General features: G+C 35.9%; 1 long non-coding RNA gene across 2 annotated transcripts; it reads left to right on the forward strand.

The window, feature by feature from the left end:
• The first annotated feature begins 591 nt into the window (after nucleotides 1-591).
• On the forward strand, nucleotides 592-4,280 carry LOC149704958 (uncharacterized). Of its 2 annotated transcripts, XR_016381438.1 has the most exons (7): nucleotides 592-822; nucleotides 894-1,057; nucleotides 1,127-1,506; nucleotides 1,577-1,656; nucleotides 1,732-1,881; nucleotides 1,980-2,517; nucleotides 2,621-4,280. It is a non-coding gene; the product is annotated as an uncharacterized LOC149704958 (long non-coding RNA). The 2 variants fall into 2 exon arrangements; XR_016381437.1 differs by having other exon boundaries at nucleotides 1,980-4,280.
• The last annotated feature ends 1,688 nt before the right edge of the window (nucleotides 4,281-5,968 follow it).

The following is a 5,968-nucleotide window of genomic DNA, read 5'->3' on the forward strand; positions in this document are numbered from 1 at the left end:
TCTACTTTTATCGAGTCTCATTTTCCATTTGAACCATATAGTTTTCCTCAATATCAATCCGAGTTTGCTATACGTAGTAAGCTGGGCGGATTAACACTCTATGTTAAACCAAACTATGATATAAAAGCGTCAGTTCAGTCGTGGAACTGATCTAAAACCAATCGTAACCGGAGCACATAGCGCTTCTAGCTAAATCACTTCTTCTCGATAGATAAACCATCTCGAGATTTAAGGGACCCTATCAACCTCATCTTAAATAAAGTGCCTACAATTTTTCTCCTTATACCCTAGGAGCAAAAAAAAAGGTCAAAATTCTTTCATTTGGTCATTTGACCCCGTTTTAGTTGGTTGAAGTATGGACTTTGTAATTCTAAAGAGGACCAGTGAGATATGTTTCTGCAACACGAGTACAGCTTAGGGCAAAACAATCTAATTTACTTTCCCTCGTGAATCTACCTTTAAGTACTTTGAAATTAATTCATAGTGACCTTGATACACCAGAAAAAACACAGGTCCTTGCGCTTAGTTAATTTTAGGAAAACCTTGATAAATTAGAATTGTAACGATCATCCAGTTTTTCTATTCCCTACAGGGATGGTAAGATCCATGGCTAAGGCCGCTATGAAGTATAGCCAAAGTCCCACTGAACCCCGAGGTGAAAAGAGCTGGGTCATTTCTAAGATGAATTTTTTCTTCATCATCAATTGTCATAATGAAAATCCGGAACAAACGGGGTTATACGGACAAGATGAGTAAGACCTACTAGTTTCACTACAAATGATTGTTGGTCCACAAAAGGACAAATAACAAACTGACAATTAAGTAACTTGGAAGCTAACTTCTGGACTACAGGATCAGTAGGAGAAAGATGATCCTTTTCCACTTGTCCACAGGAAGCCAACATATGGACTACAGATTCAGTAGCGGAAAGATGGTGATGTGATCTTGGATAATGGAGCCAGCATTCAAAATCAGAAATGGAAAAGTTCCAACCTTTGGGAATTTGAATAAAGGTTTCTATCTGAGCAAGAAGAGCTTTACGAAATCAGTCAAGGAAGTAAGCTAACTCTAACAGAAAAGACAGAATAAACAACTACCTACAAAGACTTATTTTCTATTTCTCCAGACTCCTATTTTAAAACCAAGAGCTTGCGGTAGAGAAAAGTAACTTTAAAGGGAAGATGAAACTTCATAAGTTAAGTAAAATCATCCTCTTTGAAAGAGAGTAGCGCTTAATTTAAAAATTTGATAGTTTTAAACAATATGTAAATTGAGTCTCGTTAAATTAAAAATATTTCGAAAATGAAATTTTAAATTGTTCATGATGACGTCGTAACTGTGTCGTTTTTGCTTCAAGACGTCGACTCAAAATTTAATGACCGATTTTAAGGCATCAGAATCCTTGTATGAAACGAGTCATCTTCCCTTTGAAAGAAATCTAGGTCGCAAACGCAAAACTAACATGTATAGACTTAACTAAGGGCAGCCAAGCATTTTGTTTCAAAGGTACGGGTAACGAATAAAATCAAGATATCGCTGTCCCTACTGAATTTTAAAAAGGTTTAAAATTACCTAGATTCTCCAGATCAATTGTTATACCATGCTTTTACTAGAAAACAAACATTGGTAGGGAAAGAAATAATTCAATCATGGATGGTACGATGGTCCACTGGTCCTGGTTAACAATTTAAAGAAGTTTCGAATCTAAACAAAACTTTTCTATTTGTTTAGGTAAACAGAAAAATTTAGACTACTTGCAGGAAATATAGAGGGGACACGGAGAATTCTTATCTTGTCGTCAATGTGATATCAAGTGAAAGAGGTTTGCATCAATAGAGCCTTGTGTGTTCACCTTAATGTCTTAAAACGGTAAATTGATGGGTATGTTAACAACAAAGACATAAGATATGACTACAAAAAATAAGGACTGGAAACGTTGAAGCCTTATCCAACGTCTTTGCCCCCCTCCTTTTGAAAAGGTCGTATTGACGTCCACAACATTATAGAGTGGTACCGAGAGGGGAGGAGCTACGGGGACGTGACGTCAATATTGGTAGTATGACCTGAGCTGACGACTTCTAATATGGTCGCCATAACTGATGTAACAGATATGGTGTGACATCACGAGAATGTTCGTAGTAGCAGACTATATTTTATTATTGACCAAGTAATGTTTCGCTTGGCAAGTGTACCGTCATCACGTCTTTGAACTGAATTCTAAAGGTCGGTACGGCCAATTTGAACAGAGATCTTTTCTTCGGCCGGAGTATACGACTCAATCGCGATCTCAGCGCCCTCGCCTAGTAAAAGCGTTATTGAATTAAAATTTTGAGTAGCGGAAGCACCCGCAAAACTCATGAATATTAATCGGGTTTAGCAACGAAAGAGTTTTCGGGTAGAATTTTCTTCAAAAGGCTGAGAAGATCCTAACAGGAGCGGGGAGATGTGAGAAGAAAAGATAACAGAAGAAGACCAAGAGCGGAAAAGAGAAGAGGGATGAGGCGCTTGCTAACAGAAGTAAATTACTCTTGAAGTAAAGTTCTACACATGAATGTCACGCTTTCAACATGGATGACGCTAAATATGTTTCTTCAAATAATGGGTCTCTGCTTTTGTTTAGATTTTAGATAAATACATTGAAGTAAACAAAAGTTTGAAAAGAATGTTTGGGGAGACCATAGTTTGCCACCATGTTCAACAGATATAATAGAAAAGTGGCGCTAGTTACGTTAGCAAGCCGGTGTAATACCACCACAAGCGTTTTCTCCCTAAATTTTTCATTGCCTTTAAAGCGAGGTTACCATTGAAACTGTTCCGTCAACAACATAAGTTATGTCATGTTCAAGAATCTCTTTCGGGAATCGATAATGGGTGCACTATTTACTTTTAGTCACAGCCTTCTGTTAGTATATAGAAAGTTCCTCCGCTTCAGGAAGAAGCAATTTCCATGCAACGGAGGAAGGCAATCTTAAAGACAAAAATAATTAGACACGATGTTAATTTGGTTGGTCAAACCGTCGAAGCGAGGTACAATCGTTTGTTCGCGCGAAAACCTTGAAAAATAACATAATTTCCTTGGAAATTTAGTGTGCCTAAAAGGACTATAACTATATGTACGTTGACAGGATTTTTAGCTACATTTATATTCAAAGATATACAATCCTCCTTGGTCTGTGGACATGAATGGAGAATGAAAGCGGAGGAGGCGGGCCAGAACAAAATGCTTTTGACACGTTATCCTTTGAATTTAAATTTAAAGTCGGTATAGACTTTATTAAGTTATATTATATTAGCCTTTTGTTTTCAGTCAAATATGGGCGTTGATTGTTTGGAAAAGTTGGTTGTTTACAACTCCTAACATCAGCTGAAACTTTAAAATATTTAACAAAAGAAAAGATATCTTCGCCATACTGTTACAAGGTCCTTAACAATTAACAGCCACTAACTGCATAATTCTAACAAGTCGGAGTTTCGAATTTGTAGAACATACCTGTCCTAAACTTGTTAATACCGAAACAGTTGTTTTCAATTTTCACAAACATAGAGGGTTTTCCCAAAACCGCTCGAAGAATCTACTGTACTTCTGTTCCACAACCCTTTTTGCAACACCTTGCATGTTACGATATCATTTGAGCTTACTTTGAAATCAACTCTAAAACTTCTACTATACGCTTTCAAGCAGAAATATTTAGAATCAAATTGACCTATTTAGGTAACAGAAAGAATACAAAGTCGGGGAATGAAATTTATTCCGAATTTAAAATAAATTGTGCCAACTTTATCCGAACGAATCTTTATTTTGTTTTCTCTAAATCGCAGTCTAGCTTTGTATCTTACGGCGAATTCCATTGAACTGCTCCGAGATCACCCACGGTTTTTCTTTATTTCGTCATCAAATAAGACAAGAAGCGATAACAAAACTCATCATTTCAGGAGCATTTTTATGTTTATGCTTATACAGGGTGTTTGTGAAAGGTCCATCAATAATGAAAGGGCGTATTTATTGGGCCATTTTGAGTCGGAAATGTTCTATGACATTTTTCCGTTCGGGCCACTGTTTTCAAGTTATGATTGGAGTAATTTACGGATGACCCCTTAAATTTAATTAAGAAATTGAAAGACAGCGCTAATTTAATGAAGGGGTCATCCCTAAAATATTCAAATCATAACTCGAAAACCGTGGCTCGGACGGCAAAATGTCATAGAACATTTTCGACTCAAAATGGCCCAATAAATACGCCCTTTCATTATTGATGGACTTTTCACAAACACCCTGTATACTGCGCGATCCGTACTGATCTGTCTTTTAATTCAGATCAGTTCCGAGCTGATCTCGGGCCGAGCACGCGACAAATGGAAGAGGTGATTCAGATCTAACAACGTAACACGCGAAAACCTTTCGGAGCAGTACCCCGAACAGTCCTGTGGAATTTACTATTACTCTTGATCGATATGTTTCTAGAAGTCTATTTTCCATTATTCTTAATCTGGTTCCAATTTAAAAGTAACCAAGCCCCTGTCCTCCTTCTTTAAACCATTCATTCCAATGAAAAGAGAGGCCTTGAGGAAACCAGGACCATGAGGGTACAAACGAGAAAGATGGGTTCCCATTTATCCGAACACGAGGAGAAGAATAAGGCCTTTCCAAGAGGCGGAAATAAAAAATATATATATATATATAAAATTAACGATGGAAGCATCAATTACAAGAGAGTCCCCCGATAGAATAAAAGAACAAAAAATAAGCCTTGGCCCTATCAGTCTGAAACCAGAGACCGTGAACGCTACCGGTACGATTATACTGTTGCGTTTTTTATCGCGAAATATAAATTAGTTCTACGTGGCTGCTATCAATTATCTTGTAATTATTATGACTAATTGCATTTTTGGTTTTTTAGATTAAAACAATTTTTTTTGCGAAATTACATTAAAACTAATTAAAGTTTTGCTAATTTACAATAAAACTAATTAAATTTTTGTTAATTTAGACTAAAACTAATTGAAATTTTGTTAATTTAGACTAAAACTAATCAATTTTTGCTAATTTAGACTAAAACTAATTAATTTTTCCTAATTTAGATTAAATCTAATATATTTTTGCTAATTTAGATTAAAAATAATTAAATTTTTGTTAATTTTGATTAAATCTAATTAAAGTTTAGCTAATTTAGACTAAAACTAATTAGTTTTTGTTAATTTTGATTTAAACCATTTAAATGAAGAGGTGGATCCTTTGCTAAACCAGATCTCATGATCTGACTCACTTTGGAAAAGCTACATTATTTCATATATCTCTATTCAGTTTAATTGCATTTGGCTTCACGACAATTTTAACAATTCCAGCAAAAGAGTTATTAAAATGTTTCAACATTTAATTTTATTTTTATTTTGAAGAAAAGAAACAACACATCACATACTGAGAATATTCGATAGCCGACAGTATATTTCTATATCCTCTTTAAGCCTCTCTTCGGTATTAGATAGCCAAGGCTTAATCTTTTCTGCCCGCCCGGATATAACACAGAAACCCTATAGATAACTGGGTAACACGCCTAGCTTTTTCATTTTCAGTATAAAATCATAGCGAAACCAATTCCAGATGCATTGTAAACCATCAACCCCGGAAAAGAATACACCCCCACTTTGATACTCAGTAAAGACTAAAGTTGTGAAAAACCAAGGCCTAGATAGAGTTCGTTCGTTTCCTTCAGAAGCTCAGCTTTAAGACCTTCTATTGGCGAGAAAGAAAAAGTATTAGCTAGTCTGTGAAGTAAGGGGAAATTTTTCACATCCTTCAAAGCTCTTCTTTCTCTAGGTAATCCGTCTACATCTATACGCTTAACAAGAAAACGGAATCCAGGAATACTACTGGAGCTTGCATCTTTGGGGAGGAAAAAAGGTCAGCTAGTATGGAAGTCTAGAAAAGCCTGTGAATAAACCCCGTTTCTGAAACAGGTCTCCAAAATGT

Source organism: Phalangium opilio, unplaced genomic scaffold (genome assembly GCF_054372755.1).
Source record: "Phalangium opilio isolate 3A_F unplaced genomic scaffold, DU_Popi_V2 ptg000014l_1, whole genome shotgun sequence".
NCBI lineage: Eukaryota > Metazoa > Arthropoda > Arachnida > Opiliones > Phalangiidae > Phalangium > Phalangium opilio.